Below are 27704 nucleotides of genomic sequence, written 5' to 3' on the forward strand. Positions count from 1 at the left end.
TTTCTGTCCTATCCTACCCATTCGGCTAACGACCCTCCACTAGTCAAGAGTGCGGTGGGTAAGAGTGGATACTCATTCAATCGCCATTTTATAGGCAATTTCCTTAAACACCCCTTATAGACCAGCTTCGTGAATGAGGTCTACTAACGGTAAGACTGACTTTTACTCTATATATATATATATATATATATATATATATATATATATATATATATATATAATATTAGACTTTTAATGTTACACACACACACACACACACACACACACATATATATATATATATATATATATATATATATATATATATATATATATATATATATAGTATAGGGTGTATTTTACACTTTTAAAATACTAAGTGGTCTAATTTAGCAAATTATACTTTTAATTTATTTAAATATAAACCAAAACTTTATGGGTTTATTAAATCTCTTTTAATTATACACTTTAATTAATTAATAAAACCATAAGGGTGTAATTTGAACCTTTTCAAAATACTAGAGTTTTAGAATTTAACATTCCAAAATTAAACTTTTAATCAACTTTTAAATTCCAAAACTTGAGGGCAAGTCTTGAAACATTTCTAAATATTGGGGTTTAGAATTTAAATATTTCAAAATTAAACTTTTAATCAAAAATTTAAATTCCAAAATTTGATGGCAAGTTTTGAAACTTTTCAAAACTATCTAGATCAAATTACAAATAATTAAATTAATCAAATAATTTGAATTATCTAAATTTGACATAATTTAATTTCTTACAAGATAATTAAAGACGTATAATTTAAATAATTAGGGTTTATCAAATAAGACAATAATTATATAATTAAATGACAATTATCTCTAATTTTGACAAGGATAATCATAACAAATTAATAAAATTCGTATTTTATCAATCAAAAACAATTCTGGTAACTATCCAAGCTCAAAATAGGTCAAAATCCCGAGTATTCTGCCATCTGCCCCGACACCACCTTGTGGTGATTTTACCACCTCATGTTGGACCACCACCTCGTGGTGATCAGGCAGAAGCAAAAAAAACGAAATTTTTTTCTGCTTTGAAAACATAACTTTTGCACCAAATACATTAGAAAATCATCCTAGGCTCTGATACCACTCATGGGTTTTAAGCAAAACATCAATCGTATGGTGTGCATGCAAACCCTAATAGCTTTTGGATCTAGTTTGTCTAATGAACATGCAATTGAATATCCAAAGCTATAAACCCTAGATCTAACATATAATAAACTAAATTAGGTTTTAGAGAATTACCTTTGATTGTTATATAGCAATAACAATCAATTCCTTGCTTTGATTGGCTTCATAAAGCTTAGTGCCTCAAGTGCTGCACCTTTAATGGAGTCACAAACACCACTAAGCAACTAGATAAAGAAGGAGAAGAGAGGAGGCACCCAAAAACGTCTAGAAACCCTAAGGATTCAGTTACACACGTATTTGGGGCCTAAGGGGTTCTTTATATACTTGTGTGGGCTGCTAAGGTTTCAGTCAAAACCCTAATGGATAGCTTAAACTCTAAGCAACCAATGGAACCTTCTGGATAAGGCCATGGACAAAAAATGACGGGCTCTCATCATAATTTCGTTCACCCCTTGTTCCTTTAGCATTCCTTAGCCCACTAACTCAATTATCTAATAATTGCAGTCCAGTCCCCTATATTTAATTAATCTCTTTTAGCCACAAAATTAATTATTAATTCTTGACTAATATTAATTAAACAATTGATGAGATTAGAACTTAATCTTGTAGATCGATTAGATCTTAAACAGGTGAATAAGTATTTAAACAGTAAGAACGAATGCAAAATAAAGAACAACTCAACGATGAATCAAACGTGTCGAATGATTAAAACAAAACCCTCAGAAGAGCTCGATTAAGAACATCAACTGTAGAGGATTAGTAGGTTACAAGAACAATAAAGAAATTTGTAATGCTATTGTTATTCTCTAGATCGATAACCTAATATGCATGCAAGCATATACTTATATACTAAACCAAAAAGGCCCTCGGTTGGACAGGCCCATTACCGAAGTACAAAATAAAAGGTTTAATAAACGAGCCCAATGACGCAATCAATAAGCAAATCTTCAACCCAACAATCTCCCCCTTTGCGTCAATTGGAGCGAGATCTTCACTTGTTACTTGGGCCAGCAGCGGAGGCAGGTACCTTCTTCTTCATGGTGTTAAACAGACGAGAGATAAGAGCCAGTATCGTCTGCCTAAACCTAATGTACCACTGGATCATGTCGTTGAAGTACTTCACATCATCCGCTGAATTCTCTTTACACCTTCGGATGATCGATAACACATGCTCCAGACAAGCAGTGGTGTAAAGATGTTTGTCAGCTAGAGCAAAGAGACATTTCTGTCCTTTTGCTCTAGTAAACATGACCGAATTGCGTCTCGGGTCGATCTTGCCCATTTTCATCTGATTGAGATCACTGGCCGATCCCACAGGAGCTATCTTCGGTTTCTTCTTGAAGACAGTGGCAACCTCCTGATCCATAAGGGCAACCTCCATGATATAACAAACAATCATCCTCTTGATATGGTCTATAATCGGACCATATTCAGCTTCATTTGTCAAGAGGATGTTATGCAGAACGATCCAATCATGAGGATTTAAGTTCGGTAGATCTGCCAGGGAAATATGATGTGCAGTTCTTGCAGATCCTCGAATCACCTTGAACCGAACATTGATGAATCTTCCTTCGGTGTGAGGCTTCAGTACCCGAACATTCACTATCTTCTGGGCGCTCCATGTTAAATACTGAGGACGAGCAGCCTTCAAATAGAATTCGATCAACTCCCTATCCACCTCAGGGTTCGGATGAGGGACTTCAAAAATATTTGAGAAGGCGTGGAAGATAAACGCCTTTCGAGTCAGCGGCATGTCGAACTGCGAATCGACAGAATTATAGCAGTCGAACGAGATAACCGGCTCGAGCCATAGGATGCTAGGAGTATCTATGGCCTCCTTAATCATTCGCTCCCGAGTCCAGGCAGGAAAGAGAGTCTTCCTGCTCTCGAGGAGATCGTGGGCTTCCTTCTGCTTGCGTTCGGCTTCTTCAGCCTCTCGCACCACACGATTAACATCATCGTCAACATTGCGACTGTTCTTTCGTTTCAACAAGTCAGCAATGGTTTCATCATCTTCATCATCATCTTCTTCCTCAGCTATGTTTTTCCCTTTATCCTTCACACCTGAACCCGAAGCTTGACCAGTCGGAGGTGGTTCGGTTGTGTGAGTAGCTTTGGAGGAAGGAGGTGGTTTCGATCCGGACTTCAACTCTTCTCCCCCTTGTTTCGGAGTGGACACGAAACTGGGTAAGCCTTCGATTTTGCTCAGAAGGTCCATGGCAGGAGAAAGTTTTTCAGCAAGGGTACGCCTCACCGAATGGTTTAGAATCGGATCGTGTGCTTCCAGGATGTTGGATAAGGTAGCGTGTACATCCGAAACACATGACTTGATGACCTCCCTTTCGGATCGAAGAGCTTCAAGCTGTTGCTGTGAGTTTGAAAGTTGCGTGCTCTTGACCTTGAGGGTGGTGGTTTTGCTTGCCAGAACGTCCATCAATGAGTTTTCAGCTGCGAGATCCTCCTGAAGCTTAGCGAGGCGCTCATCAATGGAGGCACGAAGGGCCGAGTTGTCGTCGCTTATGGTTTGGCGAAGAGTAGCGAACGATGTCAACTCCGTTGAGACGAACTTTGCCAATTGTTGAACAATCGGTTCCAAAGTTGTCTTGGTGGAATCCGCACTCTCCTGTAAGGACTTTAACAGGGTAGAGGCGTCTGAGAATAGTTTATCGACTTTTGCGGTCACTGCCTCACAGGCTTTGGTGGAGGCGTCTATAGTGGCAGTGGCTGAGGCAACCGAATCATGCTGAGCCCTAGAGAAGGCATCAACAATCTTCTGAAGAGCGGCTTCAGAGAGAGAGGACTGTTGGTTGGAAGATGAGGCAAGAAGTAGATCAACCTTCTCGTTTAGCTCCTTCAGATGTTCCTTTGTCACTAAAGCATCATCCTCTTCATCACTTTGAACCTAAAACGGACTAAAGTAGACCGAATCGAAGATCATGTTTTCTCCGCCAAGAAACGGGTTATCTCCATCAGAGGCATGATCTGGAGATGGTGGGGGTGGTGAAGCCGGGGGTGTGGTTGTTTTGGTAGGTTCAGGTGGAGTGTGGGGTGGGGTAGTTTCGGGTGGTGGTTGAGTATGGGTAGGTTCGGTTGTATGATGGGTTTCGGTTTGAGGTGGTTCGGTTACGGGTGGGGTTTCGGTTACAGGTGGTGTTTCGGTTGCAGTTGTGAAAATGGGTGGTGGTATAGGGAAAGAGGTTGGTGGAATAGTGGTAGTGGGGGTTATGGTCGGAATGGAAGTAGGGATGGTTTGAGGAGGTGAAGGAACTGGTGAGACATGAATGTCCATGTCTGGGGTAGGTGATCGGGGTGGGGTGTTGCCTCTTTGAGAGGTTTCGCCTCCTTGAGAGCCATCCAAACCTGAACTCTCGCCTTCTGAGTCACTCGAAGAAGAAGGGATAACAAGCTTTCGCTTCGGTTGAGTCTTCCTCCTCTTCGGTTGTGGTGACTGGGTAGGTTTTGTTTGTCTCCTCTTCCTGGGAGAAGGACCTTCAGGAGCTTTGGTCACTTGCTTCCCTTTTTCCGCCTTTTTGCCCCTGTTCACCGGTTTGTCAGCATCGTGGATGGACTTGAGCATTTCTGGTGTGAGTTCCCTTGGCCCTGACTGTTTGAACTCCTTGATCGTCCTGATGATCCTGCTGTCAGAAGGAACAGCACCGTACATGGTCTCCGGAATAGAGCCAATGAAAGAGAACTTGGACGCATCAGAAACGATGATCTTCTTGGTATGAAACGTACCGATTGAAGACATCGATGCACCTGCAGGAGTGGGGACGTCGAACTTATCCATTGCCCACTTTGTAATGAGTGTCCAGAACCGGGCATACGACACCTCAGAATGTCGTGATGAAGAAGAAAGGCTCTGGATGAGCTGTTGCCAGAGGACCAATCCAATGTCTAAGTTGACTCCGTTGTAAACTGCATACATGATCGACAAGAAAAGTCGACTAGCACCGTCGGATCCTGAGCTCCGCTCTGATAAGCCCTTGAAGAGGACTGTGAACAGGCCGTTCCACAGCGGCGGCAAGCAGGATTTCTTAATCTTTGCGACGGAGATGAGCACCTCCGTGTACCCCATATTGTAAAACATACTGTAAAGAAGACCCACCGGAATCGTCTCCGGATTGATTCTTGAAGAGTCAGCAGCAAACCCTAGCAGAGTGCAGAATCGCTGCCTTGAAATCGAGGTCTTGTGATCAGCAACCTCAAAGAACACCCACTCGACTGCTTTGCCGTAATAGGCAGTCGCATACACCTGCGAGAGCATCGTCATGGGCACAGACTCAACCCGTGATAGTGCAGGAGCGATTTGCGAGTATTTCAAGCACTCGATGATCGGAAACATGTAAGAATCATACGCCTGCGGTGTTAGGTCAATCACCAAGCACTGTTGAGGACGAATGGGAAGGATTTGTGAGGTGGCATGGACGGATGAAGATTCTGCCATTGTTGAAGGTAGAAGAAGATGAACAGTAAAGCTTTTTCGAGTTTTTGCTCTCTTGTAAATTCTGAAGCAGTAAAGAGGTAAATGGAAGTATTGACTGCCTTTTATAGTGGGTAAAAGGAGAGAGAAAAATCGTTTCAAATCTTCTATGGAAATACGTAAAGGTTTCTGGAATGACAGATGCGTGACAGTTAAGGCATGCGATGATCACGTAGGAGAGAGAGTGTCAGATTCCTAGGATCACGCCGCCCAACAAGCGCCGTTTCAGAATAAGCCGTTTCAAATCCTCACGCGCCTTTAAATGCCAGAGAGAAATCGCTTGAACTTCTCACACGCGTCCATTATGTCAGCAAAAGAATGGGCGTTTCAAATTCACACCCGCCCCTTTTTAACTTTTACCACCGGTTGAAATTCAATCCTTTTATTTCCCGCTTGAGTCAGCAACCTTTCGTCTTATCTTGTAAATCGCATCTTTTGAATAAACTGCCCACGTGGATGATTTTTGACCACATCTTGATAATTAACCACCAAAGCAATAATACAACCTGTAATAATTAGTAACGGAATTTTGGAAAATCAAAGATTTTCGTGCTAAGAGTGTAAAAAATAAAAGAAATAAAGCAACTCTGTGTGGGAGTAAATGTGATGTCAATAATGACACGAAACTAATGATCCACGAATCTCTTCCTTCAAAGTCAAGAGAGACCTTAAAGTGTTAATGTGGATTCCCGTTGAATTACGATCAAACACTTTTTAAGAAATGTTGAAAGGTTTCTTTTAATTAGGCTACTTTAGGGTGGCTTTCGCTTTGATGCAACAATTCTAATCTTGAAATAAGAAAGAAAGTGATCAAAGTACTTGTGAGACCAGTGTAGTCTGTTGAACAAGTAGGTAGGAGTTAAGTGTAAGTTGGCTGGGAAAATATAAAATCTCAAAGAAAATAAAAACTGGATCCCAAGGGAAGAAATGTTATGGTGTTTAACAATTTCATAGGAATCACTCAAAATAAAATATGAGATTTCTTGAAGGTACATTCGTCAATTCTTTGGTGAAAACTTGAGCAAATTAATTGTTCACCGTCAATGCAGATTTGGTGTTGAATTTTGGGTTTCACTCAGCTCGTAGTGACACGAAACTAAGATCATAAACACAGATGTTGTGTAACCATAAACCTCAATGGTAATTTCTGAGGGTCTCAAGGGTTACGTTGATGAAACGAATGTAATGGAGAAATATAATGGAGATGGTGTAAGAAGATAAAGTACCTCTGCTGCGAAATTAAGGACCAAGCAGAAAACTCTTAACTCATGTGAGAAGAGAGTGAGGTAGCTCACGATTAGAATAAATGTGGTAGCCTTATTGGGAAGACAAGATTTGTTTATACCAGGTCATGAAGGCTATTATTCAAAATCTTATGAGGCTTGGGACACATACAGCAGCATGCTTCTAGGGACACTTAAGTAATCCATCAATTATATTCTTACAAACGAACGAACACACAAACGAAATTAAAAGAGAAAAATATTTTTGGAGTTTTTGAGATATATTAAAAGAAAAAGTAAAAAAAATAAAAATTAGTAAGAAAAATAAGACTTAGAAAGAGTAAAAAAAACTTTGGAAAAATTTGAGAAACCGAACCCGAACGTTCGGTTAGTTTCGGTTGAAGAAAATTTTGAAAAACCGAACCCGAGAGTTCGGTTGGTTTCGGTTCAAGAAAATTTTGAAAAACCGAACCCGAGCGTTCGGTTGGTTTCGGTTCAAGAAAATTTTGAAAAACCGAACCCGAACCTTCGGTAGGTTTCAGTTTTGGAAAATTTTGAGAAACAAAGGAATTTAGACATGCAATCAGAAAATACTTTCAACACTAAGAAAAACACCTTTGTACAAGAAATATACAACCAAGAAAACTACCTTAGAAGTGATGAGCGAGTCAGATGGTTTAACCGAACCCGAACGTTCGGTTGGTTTCGCTTCTTACGTTTGAGGTTGAGAGGTAGTGTGAGGTACTGACTCTGATTCCATCATACCTAGCCCTTGCAATATTCTGTTGAATGATGCTTCAGGAAGACCTTTGGTAAAGACGTCAGCCAGTTGATCAGTGGTTCTTACGAAATGAACTTCGACGTTTCCATCTTCCACGTGATCTTTGATGAAGTGATACCTCAGTGCTATGTGTTTGGTTTTAGAGTGTTGCACTGGGTTATGACAGATCCTAATTGCACTTTCAGAGTCACAATATAGTGGGATCTTATTCATATTGAGTCCATAGTCTCTAAGTTGACTCTGGATCCAAATCACTTGAGAGGTGCAGGATGCAGCAGCTATATATTCCGCTTCGGCAGTAGACAATGACACGCACGTTTGTTTCTTGGATTGCCAGCTAACCAACTTCCCGTCAAGGAATTGACAGCCACCAGTTGTGCTTTTTCTAGTCGAGTCCACATCCTCCAAGGTCAGCATCTGAATAGGCTTGAACGAAGAAGCCTGAGTTGGAAGGATACCATAGACCTAAGGAGGTGGTTCGCTTGAGATAGCGTAGAATATTCTTCACTGCAAGCATGTGAGGTTCTCGTGGGTTTGCCTGAAATCGAGCACAATAACACACAGAAAACATGATGTCAGGCCTGCTAGCAGTAAGATACATTAGTGAGCCTATCATTTGACGATAGAGCGTGATATCGACAGCCGGTTTGTCTAGAGATGGAGTTAGCTTGGTGCCGAATGCCATTGGGACTTTGACTTTAGAGTCTCCTATCATACCAAACTTTGCTAGGAGAGTCTTCGTGTAAGCTTCCTGATTGATAAAGATGCCTTCGGGTCCCTGTCTAATATTTAAACCAAGGAAAAAATTAATAGGACCCATTGAGCTCATTTCAAATTTAGTCTCCATCAACTTTCTGAATTCAGCTGTTAGACTGGGATTCGTAGAGCCAAAGATGATGTCATCGACATAAATTTGAACTATCATAAGGTGGTTACCTTCCTTTTTGCGAAAGAAGGTTGGGTCAACCGAACCTTGTTTGAATTTAGACATCTTTAAGAATTTAGTTAGCGTTTCATACCAGGCTCTAGGAGCTTGTTTAAGTCCATACACAGCTTTATCCAGAATATAGCAATGATTTGGATACTTTTCGTTCACGAACCCAGGAGGTTGGTCCACATACACGGTTTCTTCGAGTTCTCCATTAAGAAATGCACACTTGACGTCCATTTGGAAAACTTCAAAGTTTTTGTGGGCAGCGTAAGCAAGAAATATTTGGACAGATTCTTGCCTAGCTACGGGAGCAAAAGTCTCTTCATAATCAATTCCTTCCTCCTGGCAATATCCCTTTACTACCAGACGAGCTTTGTTCCTAATAACATTCCCTTCCTTGTCCATTTTATTCCTAAAGACCCATTTGAGACCAACAACCGAGGCATCTGGAGGAGTTGGAATGAGGCGCCAGACTTTGTTCCTTTCGAATTCGTTTAGTTCGTCTTGCATTGCTTGAACCCAATCAGAGTGATCGAGAGCAGTGTTAACTGTCTTCGGTTCAACTTTTGATACGAATGAGTTAAACATACAAAATTCAACCTTTGAAAATAAGGATGTCTGTTTTGCCTTCAGTTGTGATCGGGACAAAACCTTTTCGGAGACATCACCAACCACTTGAGAGATAGGATGATCTCTGGTCCATTTGGTAAGAGGAGGGTAGTTTGGATCAAAGGTGGGGTCTAGTTCAATGTTGATCATTTCTTCTGGCTCGGATTGGCTTTCGTAGTCGAGCGTTATATCACTATGCTCCCCCTCGATTGATGTGCTATGAGAAACTTGAGGTTCAGAGGTTTCTTGTGGTGCTGGACTTTCAGGAGTTGATGCACCTTCGGTTGGAGATGTACTTTTGGGTGGAGAAGCACTTTCGGTTGGAGTTGTAGAGCTTGGCTCCCCCTCAACATTTGAGCTTGGCTCCCCCTCGACTGAAGCATCGTTGGATGGAGGTTCATCAGAATTCGATCCTCCTTCATTCATTCTCCTGGCAGCTTCTTCGACAACTTGTTTCATGTGGTCTACCTTGTTGTCGGCTGCATTTACTTCTGAGAGAGTAGCTTTCTCTGGTTCGTCAAAGAGCTCCAGAAATTTCTCGTATAGATTAGCGATCGAGACTGTGACTTGGCCAGTTTGAGGAAAGATTTCCTCAGCGATGTCTTCTTTGGCCTATAGCTTTTTGACATAGCTATCGTCAAAAGTCACGTAATATGTCTCTTCGATTTTTCTCGAACGCTTGTTTAGGACCCTGTATGCTTTGGATGTGAGAGAGTAGCCCAGAAAGATTCCCTCGTCGGCTTTGACATCGAACTTGTTGTGGTGTTCTTTAGAGTTAAAGATGAAACACTGTGAGCCGAACACGTGGAAAAATTTCACATTGGGCTTTCTGTTGTTGAGAATCTCGTATGGTGTGAGCGTGAATCGTTTGTTGAGATAAGACATGTTCTATGTAAAACAAGCAGCAGAAATAGCATCAGCCCAAAAATAAAGAGGTAAGGAAGCGAAACTTAGCATAGTTCGGGCAGCTTCACACAAAGATCGGTTTCGTCTTTCGACAATTCCGTTCTGTTGAGGTGTGTAGGGAGCTGAGAAGTTGTGACTTATTCCCTTTTCTGCTAGAAATTCTTCAAACTCCCTGTTCTTGAATTCCAGACCATTGTCGCTCCTGATGTTGCGAACGACCTTCTTGAGCTGCACTTCAATCTGCTTGATGAACACTTTCAGCTTATGAGTCGCTTCAGATTTGAGCTTTAGAAAGAACACCCATGTAAATCGTGAAAAGTCATCAACAATAACAAGAATATACTTGTTACCACCGATGCTTTCGATGGATGATGGACCACACAAATCAATATGAAGTAATTCGAGTGGTTCAACAACTTTTGTGTTAATTACAGATGGATGACTTTGACGACTCTGCTTCCCCATTTCGCATGCAACACACAAATGATCCCTGTCGAACTTGAGCAGTGGAAGGCCCCGAACATGACCTCTAGTGACAAGTCTGTTGATATCTTTAAAGTTGAGATGAGAGAGTCTTCGGTGCCATAACCAGCTTTCGTCAGATTGAGTTTTTGATAATAAACATACAGCTGGGAATTCCTTTCGCTCCGACTTGAGAATTACTTTCTTTGTCTTCTTCTCAATAATTTCAGAACCTTCATCGTCGAATGAGACTTTGAGACCTGTACCTCCAACAAGCTGAGATACACTGATGAGGTTGTGTTGTAGTCCTTCCACATATGCCACCTTCCTTATAGTAAAGTCACCATTGGTTATCATCCCGTAGCCCTTTATGGTGCCGAAAGAATTGTTTCCAAACTTGACATTGCCACCATTTGTAAGAGACCTGTATTCCCTGAGCTCTTCTTTCCTCCCTATCATGTGACACGAGCAGCCACTATCGATGTACCATTCTTCGTCGAACTGCTCGTCACTTATAACCTGCAAAAATTAAGCAGATTTAGGAACCCAAAGTTTCTTGAGTCCATGTGAGCTTTTCATAGGAACTGGAATAGTAAGAGAGATGTCAACAAGATATGTTCATTTTATGAGTGTTGTTTCATCTTTCTTTTTAATGGTAAATACTTTTATTTTATTAGGATTGGGAGTGTTCGGTTTGGACTCTGGTGTGGATGCATTAACCTTCTGTTTGCCCTTTTGTTCAGCTGACGAATGAGATTTTTGAGAACTAACAGAATGAGCTTTAGGGCAAGATGGAGATGAATTGGAAGATTTGGAAGAGTTAGATAAATGAGAAGGAGTGGGTTTACATTGAGATGACTTCTTGGCTGGAGACTCTAGATGACCCTTTTGCTTTTGATCATTGGTGGGACTGACCTTAGAGTTGGGATTTCCTTTGACTTCAGAAATGATCCTATGCTTTCGGTTGGAATCGTTCTGTGAACCGAACCTTTGCTTTCGGTTGGAGTCATTCTCAGAACCGAACCTGTGCTTTCGGTTGATGTTCTCTTCTGAACCGAACCTTGGCTTTCGGTTGTTGTGGTTCTCATGCTTTTTGACAGGTTTGTTCTCAAAATTCAGATTCTTGTCTTGATGTGAGAAATATGCATTCTGGGACTTCCAGAATTGTTTCCTTTCAGAGAGATTCTTCCTGTATCTCTGGTTCCTTTCACGCTTCTTATTCCTCATCTGCTTCGGTTGATGATGAATATTCGCTTTCATTTTTGGTTTCTCCTTGGCTGGTTCACTTTGAACTTTGGGAGTTTCACTTTGAACTGAGGAATTAGAGGGAATGTCTTCTTTTGCCGAACTTTCATTCTCTTGAGGAATGTCTTTCGTACCACTTGTGCTTGGCTCATCGAAATTATCTGGCTTATTCAAGGGTTCTGGTATATCTACCTTTACTCATCCATGAGGTTCTTTCTGATAAGCCAACCGTTTCGTTTGCATTATCTATTGGAGCTGACCAGAAGAACTCATCGCAGCCATCAGCATTGTCTTCGTTCACAATAGCTGTGAGTTCAGCGGTCTGATGTTCAGTTACTCCAGTGACCTTGTAGACTTGATTTGGAGTGGTCCTGACCTTTTGATATACAACGGCTTTCTCTGCTAAGATCGGGGACTTTTGTTGGGACAATCGAGCGAACTCCACAGAATTTTCAGAAATTAGATTTTTGTGGTTTTCAGGTTCGTTTTTTACAAATTCTGAGCAGTCAACCGTGTCCTCTACAGAAATTTCACTCATGTTGTCGTCCTCATTAAGCTCAGATGTATTTTCAACATCAATTTTGTTTTCTGAGCTCAAGTTGGCGTTTAACGAGTCAAATTTTTGTATGGTTTCGGTTCTCAGTTTGAGTCTATCATTTTTATCCAAAAGGTTTTTGAGCATGTCCTTGTGGTCCTTGGATTTAATGAAAGATTCTATTTTGTCCAGTCCATACATGTAGGTTGGATTGACGTCATCAGATGATATCACACTCTCACAATTATAAGCCTCAGCATCGATTTCATCCTCCTTAAACTCAAGGAAGGGCAAAATCATGCGATGGATCTTTTGGCCTATTTCACAGTCCAAGTGAAGCTGAGTAATATTAGAATAAAGACGTTTTGCAATTAAACAAAAAACATTCCGCTGTTTTAACAACTTTAAATTATCTCTTTGTAAATTAATGTTTTCGTCTTTTATTTTAACTAATTCAGACTCCTTCAACTCGATCCACATGCGCCGCTCCTCACTCTTCGAAGACACCCTGCTTAATTGATCAGTTAGGTTAGAATTGGTGACTCGAGTTTGAGTTAAGCTACTATCTAGATGAGAAATTCTTGTATTAACATCTTTTACTTCTTTCTCATATGAGGATTGTGGTACTTTAAATGAAATAAAAACCGATTGTACCTTCTTGATCAGTTCATCGAGCTCGTTGAACTGCACGTTGAGCGGTTTGGCAGTAAAACACATATCCTGCTGCTCCTTCGGCTCATTGCTTCCACAATCAGTGTTGTATCCCCTCATTTGAGATACATCGGACACCATGAAGCATCTTCCTCCACTTCTCTCCTCCTTTGCCACATAAGCCTTTCCATGAGTAGGCTTCCTCACTTCATCGTCTTCTGAGTCGGTAGACCAAACTTCCACGCTACCGAACTCATCATCAGCAACCGAACCCTGCACAATTAGAGCATTCAAAGAAGGGTTAGCGGTAGATTTCTTCTTTCTCATCTCATCAAGCCTTTTCTGCAGCACAGCTTCCTCATCCTTTTCCTCATCTTTTTCAGCCATCTTTTTGAGGACACAATCTTTAGCATAGTGGTTTTTCCCACCACAGTAGTAACAGCTTACTCCAGAATCATCATATGCCTTCGGTTCCTTCTTGGGCTCTTCAACCTTCGGTTCATTATTAACTTTCTCTGAACTATAACTCCCCTGCCAGTTTCGGTTTTTGTTGTTGGGGAATCTCTTCTTAATGAACCTCTTGGGGTTAGACACCATCATAGCATAATCCTCAGATGTGAGGTCATACTCCTCCAAGTTAAGGTCTTCATCCTGCATTACAGCTTTACTTTTTGACAGGAGGTCCAGTGAACCTAGGCTTGAAACAACGTTCTTTTCCTGAAGCACAATCTTCTCCTGGGACTTGAGAATACCCACCAGTTTCGCCAAAGAGTATGATTTAAACTGCTCATGGGCTTTAACTGTTGACACCACAACTCTCCATTCTGACCTTAGACCATTCAAGAACGTAACCTTCTGCTCGATAAGCTTCCTTTTGATGTCATGTTTGATCATCCTGCTGAGAAGATGATTGAAACGATCGAACGTCTGGGTCACTGTTTCTTCGGCTCCTTGCCTGAATTCTCCAAACTCAGATAAAAGCAAGGTTTGGATGGAGTGTTCAAGATCCTCGTCTGTAGAGTACAGTTCGCGAAGTCTATCCCAAACTTCCTTTGCCGTTGTGCATGAGCTGACCAACCTGAAGGTGTCTGACTGAAGGGCGAATCTGATCAACCTTAACGCCTTGATATTGCACTGGAATTTGTCCTTTTCATCGTGCGCAATATCTTTAACATCCTTCAGCAGATCATTGTACTCCTTTTGAGTTTTGATAATCCTTGACGTTGTAGAATGAGAAAAAGGTCCATCAATGATTGCTTCCCATACGAGGTATCCATTATCCTCAGATCCAATAACGTAGTCTTCGAAGTGATGCGCCCAGACTTCATAATCATGGGTATATAGGATTGGAATCTTCGTGGTTGAACCGATGCTGTTGGAAATATTGATGGGGTTTGATTGCGACTCGTCCATTATGATCGAAAAACCTGTTTAAAAATCAGACTTGTAATAACTCAGATTAGGGCAACACAATAAATATCAAGATACGTCAATAATGAGATGACGGCTCAATAAATATCAGTAATTGCGGAAAAACCCTAATTGAAACCTTTTCACAGAAAAGATGTGTATCGATTACACAGCCTCCTGCTCTGATACCAATTGATGAGATTAGAACTTAATCTTGTAGATCGATTAGATCTTAAACAGGTGAATAAGTATTTAAACAGTAAGAACGAATGCAAAATAAAGAACAACTCAACGATGAATCAAACGTGTCGAATGATTAAAACAAAACCCTCAGAAGAGCTCGATTAAGAACATCAACTGTAGGGGATTAGTAGGTTACAAGAACAATAAAGAAATCTATAATGCTATTGTTATTCTCTAGATCGATAACCTAATATGCATGCAAGCATATACTTATATACTAAACCAAAAAGGCCCTCGGTTGGACAGGCCCATTACCGAAGTACAAAATAAAAGGTTTAATAAACGAGCCCAATGACGCAATCAATAAGCAAATCTTCAACCCAACAACAATATGATTTCTCTTTTAATATATTATTCTCATAATATATTAATAAATCATATTTAAACCTTTCTCTCTTTAATTCATCCTACATATTGCTATGGTGAAGGCAACCCAAAAGGACCATGCTCATAATCGGGTCAAGGATATACCAAAATAGTTATGAACTTAGACATTAATCCAACAGAAATCTCGGAATTGAAAGAGAGAAGTTGAGAGAAAAGTGTTTGCTCTTTGGGTGGAAATGAGAGAAATGAGTGAGAATGAGGAGAGAGGGTGAGTTTTCCAGCTCTTAGGACGTGGGAATGGCTGGAGATTGATGGAAAAGTACAAGGAAGTGACTAGGTATGGTGGGGAGGGGTGTGGGTTGGTCATAGAGTGGGTATGGGTGGTTGCTTGTGTCATAAATCAAAGAAAAGTCAACACTCCACCCCCTTGTACTTCAACCACTAAATCTTGGATATGATTGACACTAAAAACATGGGGATTAATGAAATTTGAGGCATTAATTGTTAAAATAAAGTTTTCGGTGAAAATCCCACGTTAAAATGATGGAAAACGGGGGCTTAAAATGAAGTCGTAGTCGAAAACCGGGTGGAAAAAGGCTTCCTGCGAAGCTTCTTGGGTAGGGGCCTAAGTTCGGTCCTCATCAGCTTGGACCCGAAGGCGAAATGGAGCGAAGGCGAAGGTTAGGAGCAAAGGCGAGGTTCGGGTTTAGTTTAGTAGGCTTCGGTTCGGGTCAGCAGGCTTCGGTTCTTAGTAGAGTTTGGTCTCTATAGGGGACCTTCGGTCCTAAGAGGCTTCGCTCCTTAAAGAGGGGTTTCGAGTCCTTAAGGCTATTTTATCCGTTTTTACCCCGTTTCAAGCAGTTTTTGACCCGGTTAAGGGTCGGGATGGCCCGAAAGACTATAAAAAGTTAAAGGAACTTTTGAGAGAGATTTGGGAGAGATTTCACATACTTGGAGAGATTTGTCATACTTAGAGAGATTTAGGAGAGATTTCACATACTTGGAGAGATTCTCATACTTAGAGAGATTTGGGAGAGATTTCACATACTTAGAGAGATTTGGGAGAGATTTGAGAGAGATTGTAAATAGAGAGAGATAGAGTGAAAGAGATTGGGAGAGGCTTCTTTTGTGACCTTTTTGAGTGTTTGGCTTCGCAACGCAAGGTTCGTAAACCTCGTTAAGCCATGTTTAAGGATCTTACACACTCCCGATGAGTATGCAACATTGTTTTATCGGTTTGGTTCATTACTTACCACAGTTTTAGGTTAAGGAAATCTAGATATACGAACTTTTCAATTGATGATTTCTCATTAGAATAGCGAGTTGTATAGTACTTACCTAATGTAACCCTAGTACACAAGGGTTAATTGAGTCGACCGGTTTGACTTGTTGACTTTAGTTGACTTTGACTTGACTGGAAATTGACGGTTGTCATAGTGAGGGTATTCTCCAAAGAATCTTCTCCAAAAGCTCATAAATTGGTAGGTATTCTTTTTGAATTCAAATATCCTCATACCTTTCAAGCTAAAACTCTTGTTTACATCCTTTGTTTTGTATTAAAACTCTTAGATCCACCACCATTTCGAGATTCTCTCAAAGAACTCAAGCTAGGTTCAAAGATTCTTCTTCTTCTTCATCTACATCTGAAAAACCCTCAAGGTGAGCTTCATACCTAATATCTTTTGTATTTTTCATGTTTTTGGGGGAGAATACAGGTCAACTCTCGTTTAACCATTGGATATTTGCATGTACCATTGTGTTATGTGTTTAACTTTTGGATCTCTACTTGAACATGAAGTTTATCACTTAGATCTTCATAAAAACCTTGAGGAAAGTAAGTTTTGTCTTATATATTACATGTAAACTTGTAGATCTGAGATTATACACTCTAAATAGCAAAAACAAGTGTTGGGTTCAAACATCTATAACCTAAACTCAAAAATCAGCTTTTAATAGGAATGTTTTGGTCTAATTACGGACTGTTTTGACCACATTGATGGTAATATTTTTCAAAACTGTTTTACATGAAATCTTAATAAACATTATGAATAAATTACACTCTCCAAACTCTCAGCGTTTACGGATCCGAATTTTGACTTACGATGATTTTTCTATATTTTTTCTAAAAACAGGGACAGAAATGTCAAAAACAAGAAATTGTTTTTATCATGCTTAAAGCTCTTATACCTGTGTTAGATGCAAGTTTGTATAACTTATATATACTTTTAAAACATCTAGACATTTTAACTTATATATATATATATATATATATATATATATATATATATATATATATATATATATATATATATATTCTTTCCTTTATTGGGCTTGGAAAATTAATATACATGTTTAGTGGGCCTTAGTGTCATTTTGCATGTTTAGTGGGCCTTAGTGTCCTTTTACATGTTTAGTGGGCCTTAGTGTCATTTTACATGTTTAGTGAGCCTTAGTTGTCCTTTTACATGTATATTGGGTTTGAGATATACATTCATATTCCTTTGGAGCCTGAAGATAATATACATGTTTAGTGGGCCTTAGTTGTCCACTTACATGTTTATTGGGCCTGGAATATATGTTATATGTTTTCTTATTTTTCCGCGTAAATTCGATTAATGGTCCAGTAAGACGTGTCGGTTGACACCTATTGAGGTAAAACATTTGTCTTCCCATTCCTTCGCTTCATCACACCTACCGTCTGTAGCATAGCCTCGCATTTGTGACACACCAACTGTCACCATTAAACACTTTCCAGCAAGCTCATAACCTTCTTCCTTTGCAACGAATGCCCTGCCATGAGTGGGCTTCCGAACTTCCTCATCTTCCGAGTCAGTAGACCAAACCTCTACTCCTCCGAACTCGTTTTCTTCAGCATTTTCTTGCACAATTAATACATGCATGGATTTATCGTTAGACTTTTTCTTCTTGGTCTCTTCAAGCTTACGCATGTAGTAAGCTTCGTCATCTTCACCCTCTTTCTTCTCATTCATTCTACTTAGCATGCATTCCTTCGTTAGATGGTTTTTTCCATGACAGTAATTACAGTCATAGCCTGAGTCACCCAAAAGTTTGCTCTCCTTCTTTTCTTCTTCTTTCTGAGGAGTGCTTTTAATCTCTTCTTTCGCTTTCTCTGAACTGTAACTGCAAAACCCCGTTTATTTATTAAATAAATAAATAAATTAATGAATAGCGGGCAGCCCTAAAATATATAACTATATGTCAAAGGTTGGTCTCGAGGAGTTAATTGCCACATTTTTAGAAGGCGGGGGCTAAAAGTGTAAGTTTCGAATCGGATTCGTAATTATTTAAGAAGGCAGGGACTTAATGGTAACTTCTGGGACTTCATAAGTATTGAACCTGAATTGTAAAGAATTATAATGTCGAGGGCTAAAAGGGTAAAATTAAGACTCATTTTGTAAGGAATGGGAGGAGGAGGGGCCGGTTATGTAAATATGGGAATATGTTTCATATGAGCTGGGTATTTATGCCAAAGAGAACCCTAACGCTAGGGACCATATGCGGCCGTCATCTTCACCATTATCACACTCTCCACCCTTCAACCACTGCTCTCCTTGCCGGCGATATCAAGAGCCTTAAGACCAAGCCTGCTGTCGTCGCTATCTCACCACCGGTATGCCACCCACTGCCGGTAATGTCGTGGGTTGCGCTGAGGACCGAAGACCGAAGTCACGGATAACGTCGTGAGGGTTGTCATAGCTGGGAGGCGCGGTTGTTGTTGTCGTTCTCTGGCTAGGACTCAGCCTCCTTTCTCCCTCGTTCTCCTATTTGTTGAATCTCCAAGCGCAGCCTACGTCCAAGCCGTTATCATATCCGTTGATTGCTCCAGTTGCCGAAGAGGATGCAAACGAGCGACTTCTCTCCGTCGTGTCGCTGCTGCTGTTGTCTTGGGTTGCGTCGTCGTCGCCGTTCCTTCTACTCCCTGATGTCGCCGCCTTATCTCGTGTCACCACCGCCGTCCAACGGCTATTCCACCCACTGCCATCATCATGAACCACTAGGCGGGTGGTTGAACTTATCCTCCGAGCATATTCGTGTGGGTGTGTGTTTCTCGGCTGGGAATCAAAAGAACCGCCGCCATCACCATGAAGTGGTGGCTGTTATTGCAAGATATTGCTATCACCTCTGCCACTGTCGTGGTTTTGTACTTCCGCCGTCGCCAACCGCCACTAGGAGGGTGGCTGGACCTTTTTGCAAGCAAGAAAAGAGTGTGGATGTTTGTTCTCTCTCTAGCATGTGTTGTTGATGAATTCAAAACTCTTAGATCGATTAGATCTTTCACAAGTATGATAAAAGTAATAAAACAATTTAAGATCAATACGAGTATGAACACAGAAAAGAATCAAACTTATGCTTATGATTCAAAACTGAGTCATGCCTCAGCAGAGCTCGATGAAGAACTTCCACTGTAGAGGCGAGATAGGGTTTACAGAAGATGTGAAACAAAAACAATGAAAGCGATAACATCTAAGTCTGCATGCATGCAACTTATATACTAAACCCTAATACAAAATTGTGCACGGCTGGACATGCCCAATACCGGCATTCAAACTAGGCTACAGACTGAGCCCATGACGCAACCCAATAGACTCAACAATCTCCCCCTTTGCGTCAAATGAGGCGAGAGATTATTTCTTCTGAGCATGCCTCACTGTCTTTATAACTTTAAACAGACGAGGAATAATGGCAAGAAGATTCTGTCTGAACTGAATGTACCACCTCAGCGTGTTAGTGAATAGTTTCTTATCAGTAGCACTGTTCTGGTCGCACCTCTGAATGATCTCCAAGATATGCTCAAGACTAGTCGTCGATAAGAGGTGTTTGTCAACAAGAGCGAACATACATTTTTGACCTTCGCCCCTGAGAAACATAACCGTGCGATACTTTGAATCTATCTTCCCCTTGATCATGGTATTGACATTGCTAGCTCTGCCCATGGTCTTGATCGTTGGTCGCTTGTGTATGGTAGAGGCAATCTCCTGGTCCATCTTCGCTACCTCATGTATGTAGCAAACAAGCATACGCTTGACATGATCGATTATAGGCTGATACTCTTGAGGATTTGATAGAAGAATGTTGTTGAGGAGTATCCAGTCATGGGGATTGAGGTTTGGTAGATCAACAAGGGTAAAATGGTAGACTGAGCCTTCGGTTCCTTGAGTCACCCTGAATTTGACATTAATAAATTTCCCTGTTGAATAGGGCTTCACCACCTTGACTGTAGTTATCTTCTTTGAGCTCCAGGTCAGGTATTGGGGTTGAGCAAACTCCAAGTAAAACTCCAGAAGATCCCTATCTACCTTCGGGTCCGGAGATGGAATGGCAACAATCGAGTTGAAGCAGTGGAAGATGAATGTCTTTCGAGTGATTGGCATATCAGACTGTGCATCCTTGGAGTTGTTAAGGCCAAAAGACATTATTGGCTGGAGCCAAAGAACAGTTGGCTCCTCGATTGCACACCTCTGAAGCGAGTCTTTTGTCCATAAAGGAAACATAGACTTTTTCTTCTCTAGGAGCTCCGCCTCCTTTCGCTTCTTCTCTAGCTCAGCTCGCTGCTTCTTGGTGATTTCTTCCGTTTCTTTTTCAGAAGTGTTATCCTTCGGGACAGGCTTCTTGGGAATCATGACATAGACATCATCTTCATTGTCTGTGTCGTATTCACCAATCTTCTTCTTCTTTTTATCTTTGTTACTGACCGAAGCTTCATTACCCTTCGGTTCAGCAACTGGTTTTGAGCCAAAAGGAGGAGGTTGCATTGACTCTTTCTCTCCCCTTGTTTCGGTTGGACCCCAGTCACCGGAACACCCTCGATACAGCTGAGAACGTCCAGTGTTGGTCTGAGCTTGTCTGTCAAATGCCTTCTGACAGTGATAGTGATAAGCGAATCTTTAGCCTCAATGCGATGAAGAAGGATGGAGTGAACATCTGCAGCATAACTCCGGATAACCTCCCTTTCTGACTTGAGGTCGTTAATCTCAGCATTAGCAGTATGCAGGTTGTGTGTTTGCAGTTTAAGCTGGGCTGTACGTCTGTCAAGCTCGTCCATAATCCGATTTTCCATAGCTAAGTCTGCTTCCAGTTGAGTTAAGCGTTCGTTGACATTATCATGGAGCGATTCATTAGCTTCTTCAATGGCATGGCGTGCCACTACAATGTCGGAGCACTCAGATTGAAGTGTCTTTTGAAGATTCTCTACTGAAGTGTTGACGGTTTCAACATTCTTGGCAGCAGCAGCCTGCAAGGAATCTAGAAACAAGTGAGCTTGTGAAACTAGTTTGTCGACTTTTGCGGTCGTTTCCTTGCACTCCTTAGTAGAGGCATCACCAGCAAGAGAATCCTGTTGACATTGGGAAGTGGAGGCTTCAATAGCCTTGGCTGCAGCAGATAAAGAGGCACTATGTTCGGCAACGACCAAAGAGAACAAGGCTTTTAATGCAGTGTCTGAATAAGCTCCAGAGGAAGAGGAGGAAAGCAGTTGATCAAGCTTGTCGTTTACTGCCTTGAGATGACGTTTGGTGATAGGCTCATCGTCATCATCCTCACTCTGTACGCGATAAGGACTGAAATTTGTGGAATCGAATTCCAAGTCCTCACCGCCTAAAATAGGGGTTATTTCAGTAGATTGTGTAGGAGACAAGGGTTTTGAAGAAGGTGAAGGTTCGGTTGTGAAAGTAGGTTCGATTACAGGTGGATTGGGAACAGTAAATTCTGGTTTAGTGGTGGTAGTGGTAGTGGTTGTATCTGTGAAAATAGGAGTGGGAATGGGAATTATAGTGAACGGTTGAGAGGTGGTTATTGGAGAGATAGGAGGGATAAAAACTGGAATGGTAACAGGTGGAGGTGAAGGAGGAAAAGAACGAACCGGAATTTATGGAGTAGGGGAGCGAGGTGGAGTATCCCCTCGGCCCGAAGCCTCTTCATCAGAGCTTTCGCTCTCAGATTCTGAAGGAAGTGCGTTCTTCTGCGTAGGAGGAACATATTCTGAATCCGAATCACTGGAGGATTGAATAATAAGTCTCCTAGCGGGATTCTTCTGCTTTTTGGGTTGAGGTTGGGAAGTAGCAGCTTTATCAGTTTTTCGCTTCTTGGGGGTCTGCCCCTTGGTTGGTTTTGTGACCGGTCCCTCCTTCTGTGTTTCAGGCTTCTTACCCCTCTTGGCTGGCTTGTCAGCCTCTTCAATGGAACGAAGCATTGCCGGCGTAAGCTCTCTTGGACCAATAGATGGACGCTTCCTGTACTGTTGAAGAACATTACTCGATGCTGAAATACGACCGAGCATAGCTTCAGGAATAGGTCCGATGAATGAAAACTTTGTTGGATCAGTGACGATGATTTTCGTCGTGTGAAAAGTGGCAATAGAGGAGATCAAGGAATCCGCCATTATTGGGACATGATGACGATCCATTGCCCATTTGGTGATGAGAGACCAGAAACGCCCACATGAAATCTCAGAATGCCTGGGTGAAGAAACCAGGATTTGAACCAACGGCTGCCAAATAATGGACCCATAATCGAGGTTAAGGCCATTGTACAACCCATACATCACCGTTATGAATGACTTGCTCGCACCGTCAGAACCAACGCTCCTCTCAGACAATCCCTTGAACAATAGCGTGAAAAGGCCATTCCATTGAGGAGGAAGGCAGGACTTCTTGAACTTGGTGACAGTTGTTAGGGTTTCAGTATACCCCATCTGATAGAACATAGTGAACAGTTGACCAGTGGTAATGGAATCAGGGTTTACCAGAGATGGTTCTTGAGAAAGACCAATTAGGGCACATAATCGACTCTTGGAGATAGAGATCTTCTCATCGTGAAGTTCAAAGTGAATCCTTTCATTAGCCTTGTCGTAGAATGCAGTAGAGTAGACAAAAGACAAGAACGACATAGGAACTGTGACATCCCCAAAATCTCGGCCAGAAAAGACCGATTTTCATTTATGCTTTTAAAATAATTTTAGAGTAAATCCTTTTGATTTGAAAGAGTTGCGGAATTTGTTCCCAAAAAAAAAAATATGATAAAATAATATTTACCAAAGCATTTCATAAAGAAATGTATTTTCATTATGTAATCAAAACTCAGGATGTCATGTTCTGATACAAACCATAAAGCATAAACGATAACATTACATGTCATTCAACAAATATATACATATACAGACTTGTAAACAAATAAACTTGATGGTTCATCCATCCTATGCCCTTGCGTCACTACCTGTAATACAAATAAACTGAGTGGGTCAGGCTTGGGAGCCTGGTGAGCATGTAGGGTTTTCAACCCACAATAAGTAATTAACTTTATTTTCATTAACCAACAATAACCTAATTACCCATTCCCGTTATTCTCACTTTATGTCCCTAAAACAACTAACACAAGGGACCTAGTCTAAGAATATTTCATCGGGGCGACAACACATGCTTTGGGGGTTCCTCAGCAATATAAGTCAAATAAGACAACCATGAAGGGGATGGAATACAGCGAATGAACACCCAAGTTCATTAACACCTACAGGTTATGAGCCTGCTAGCATTCCACTGGACTGTCTAGAAAAGTCCGTGGTCGTCATCTAAATTCCGCTAGATGACAGGATCAAAACAACATCGAGGCCTCTCATCTGTTTATTACACACCAACTATCTACCCATGTTCTACCCAACATATTAGTAGATAAAATATACATTTTTATACATAGTTTTAAAACCTATATAGAATGCTCAATCAATACATTTTCCACATAACAGATGAGGCACACACACACACATAACACGTATTTCATAGAGAAATAATCAGATCTATAAGATAGAAGAAAGTGAATATACATTCACACACATAACAACAAAATATACACATAACACATATTTCATATAAAATACTTCATAATTATGCGTTAGAAGAAAGTAACTACACACTCACTTGATCAGAAGATGATCGGACAGCACTCCGGCTTACAAAAATAGTATTCTTCGGCAGATCTGGAAGATCTCCACAAAAATCGAACTTCTCACGGGCAGAACTTCGGCTTGGGAATCGCACTTCTCGGGATCTCGAGAGCGTAAAACTTCCTTCTTAACTTGGATATGAGATCTGGGGTGTCGGGATGGCTTCAGGGGTTTACACGCAGAGCTTCAGCACGAAAAAGAGGAGAATTGAGCAATTATGCCCGAAACCCTCGCATCCTATTTATAGGAGGCTGAAGCCTTGCAGTACGCTGGGCGTACAGCCGTACGCGGGGAGTACGCGTCCGAATTCGTCACTGCATGCATCATCCAAAGAACTCAAGTGCGAGGCGTGTGATGCTTCGCTGTATGCTAGGCGTACGCAAGTACGCTGGGCGTACTTCAGATGAGTCCGATGACTCCCCTTCGGATAATACCGGATTTATTAATTAAATTTAAATATTAATTATTTAATAAACTTCGGAAATTCATATCTTCTTCATACGAACTCCGTTTTCGACGTTCTTTATGTCCACGCGTAGGTGAGACTATGCTCTACAACTTTTGTTTAGACTCTGTCGGCTAATTTTGACTTTATTTTTATTATTTATTTTTAGTAGGCCCGGACAGGAAAACTTCGTTATAAATTCATAACTTCTTCGTCCGACGTCCGTTCTCGCCTAAATTTTCATCGTTTCGCTACTAACAACGAGATCTTCGATTCTCGTTTAGATTGGTTCGGCTAAAAACCGCTCGATCTCAAATCGAATATTTCGGGCTGCATACCGCTAAGTCGAAACTTCAAAAAATCATAACTTCCTCATACGAAGTCAGATTTGGGCGTTCTATATATATTCGGAAACCTCGTTTCAGCCACTACAACTTTATGCAAAGATATTGAGTTTATTTTACACTTAAATTTTGACGCTTATTTTATTCTTAATTAATCAAATCACATAATTAAGCAATTAAGCACGAGCCACATAATACATAAATAGTACGCTCTTATTATTTCAAAACGGGTTACAAAGGTTAGCCTAGACTATTACATCAACGAAAATGCCTTGCCTGGAAACGTGGGCGTTACAATTCTCTCCCCCTTAGGATGATTCCGTCCCTGGAATCACACATCAACAAACAAATGTGTATAGCGACTCAACATGTCACTCTTCGTTTCCCAGGTGAGATTTGGCCTATTCGAATGTTTCCAACGAACAAGCACTAATTCGACCATCTTGCTTCGAAGCTTCTTAGACTTTCGATCAACAATTGCCTCAGGTTCTTCAATTAACCTCTTGTTTTCATCAATCCTCAATTCAGAAATTGGAATTATATCGGGAACTTCTCCCGTGAACTTCCTCAAATAACACACATGAACAGTGTTGTGAATTCCATTCAGTTCTTCTGGTAGTTCAAGCTTGTAAGCTTGGTTCCCAATCCTCTAAAGAACTTTAAACGGTCCAATAAACCTTGGACTCAACTTTCCCCTTTTACCAAATCTTATAAGTCCCTTCCATGGCGAGACTTTAAGCAAAACTGAATCTCCGAATTCAAAAGTCATCGGTCTTCGCTTCTTGTCAGCATAGCTCTTTTGACGATCCTGAGCTGCTAACATTCTTTCTCTAATTATTTTCAACTTTTCAATGGTTTGATGGACCATCTCGGGACCCATAAACTGCTTTTCTCCTGCCTCAAGCCAACAAGACGGCGTACGACACTTATGTCCGTACAAAGCTTGATAAGGTGCCATCTTCATGCTCGAGTGGAAACTATTATTGTAGGAAAATTCTACCAAAGGTAAATGTTCATCCCAATTACCTAGGAATTCCAAGGTACATGCTCTCAGCATATCTTCAAGTGTTTGTATTGTTCTTTCACTATGACCGTTAGTCTGCGGATGGTAAGCTGTACTTAAACACAACTTGGTACCCATTTCCTCTTGTAGACTTTTCCAAAACCTTGAGGTGAAATGGCTATCACGATCTGATACAATTGTTAACGGAACACCGTGAAGCCTCACAATTTCCTTCACATAAGAATTCGCAAGCTTATCCATAGACCATTTCTCCTTGGCTGCTATGAAATGCGCACTCTTAGTGAATTGATCAACGACCACCCACATCATGTCGTGACCATTCTTTGTTCGGGGTAGTTTAGTGACAAAATCCATAGCAATGTCTTCCCATTTACCCATAGGCACAGGTAAAGGCTCTAAACTCCCATATGGTTTCTGATGCTGTGTCTTGACTCTTGCACAAGTCACACACTCGGCCACATACTTTGCAACATCAAGCTTCATCGTCGGCTACCAGTAGTAGGGTTTTAGGTCCCTATACATTTTAGTGCTACCAGGATGAATCGAGTACATGGTCTTGTGAGCTTCTTCCATCAGAAGATCTCTAATTCCTCTGGACATAGGTACCCAAATCCGATCTTGGAACACCTTCAGTCCGTGACTGGTTATACCGAACACTAACGTTCTACCCAAACGTTCCGCCTTTCGGTCATTCTTCTCTAAAGCTTCTTCTTGAGCTTTCTTTATACTCTCAACAATTGTCGAGACAACTTCTATTCTCAACGCTCTTGGCCTTTTCCTCTCAATATTGACTTTCCGACTAAGAGCATCAGCAACAACATTAGCTTTACCAGGTGGTAAAGTATCTCACAGTCGTAGTCCTTGAGTAACTCTAACCAGCGTTGTTGCCTCATATTTAACTCTTTCTGATTAAAGAGATATTGGAGACTCTTATGATCAGTGAAAAGTTTACACTTCGTGCCATAGAGGTAATGCCTCCATATTTTCAAAGCGAAAACTACCGCTGCCAACTCCAAATCACGAGTCGGGTAATTCTTTTCATGCTCCTTTAGTTGTCGAGATGCATATGCTATCACCTTTTCTCTTTGGGTCAAAACACAACCCAATCCAACCCCAGACGCATCGCTATAAACAGCGAAGTCTTCAACTCCATCGGGTAGAGAAAGTATTGGTGCCTCACATAGCCTCTTCTTTAGCTTCTCGAATGCTTCTTTATGCTTATCACTCCAAGCATAAGTAGCTCCTTTGTGGGTCAAAGTTGTTAATGGAGTAGCGATTGAAGAAAAGCCTTGGATAAACCTTCGGTAATATCCGGCTAATCCTAAAAAGCTTCGGATCTCCGTGGGACTTTTCGGTTGTTCCCACTTCATTACAACTTCAATCTTTGTTGGATCAACCATTATCCCTTCTTGGTTGACCACGTGACCCAAGAATTGGACTTCTCGAATCCAAACATCACATTTGGAGAACTTTGCATACAACTTCTCCTTCTTCAAGACTTCCAACACTTCTCGCAAGTGTCTACCATGCTCCTCTTGGCTTTTCGAATAAATCAGAATATCGTCTATGAATACTATCACGGATTTATCAAGGAACGGATTACAAACCCTATTCGTTAAATCCATGAATGCTGCTGGAGCATCGGTTAGTCCAAACGACATAACCAAGAACTCGTAGTGTCCATATCTAGTTCTGAATGCAGTCTTCTCGATATCTTACTCTCTTACTTTTAGCTGATGATATCCTGACCTTAGATCGATCTTCGAGAAATAAATTGAACCTTGAAGTTGATCGAACATGTCATCAATCCTCGGCAACGGATATCTATTCTTTATTGTTGCCTTGTTCAGCTCTCTGTAATCAATGTACATTCTCATACTTCCATCTTTCTTCTTTACGAATAACACCGGAGCTCCCCAGGGTGATGAACTAGGTCTAATGAAACCTTTGTCCAATAACTCCTGAAGTTGCA

This window comes from Lactuca sativa, chromosome 5, assembly GCF_002870075.4.
Source record: "Lactuca sativa cultivar Salinas chromosome 5, Lsat_Salinas_v11, whole genome shotgun sequence".
Classification (NCBI taxonomy): Eukaryota; Viridiplantae; Streptophyta; class Magnoliopsida; order Asterales; family Asteraceae; genus Lactuca; species Lactuca sativa.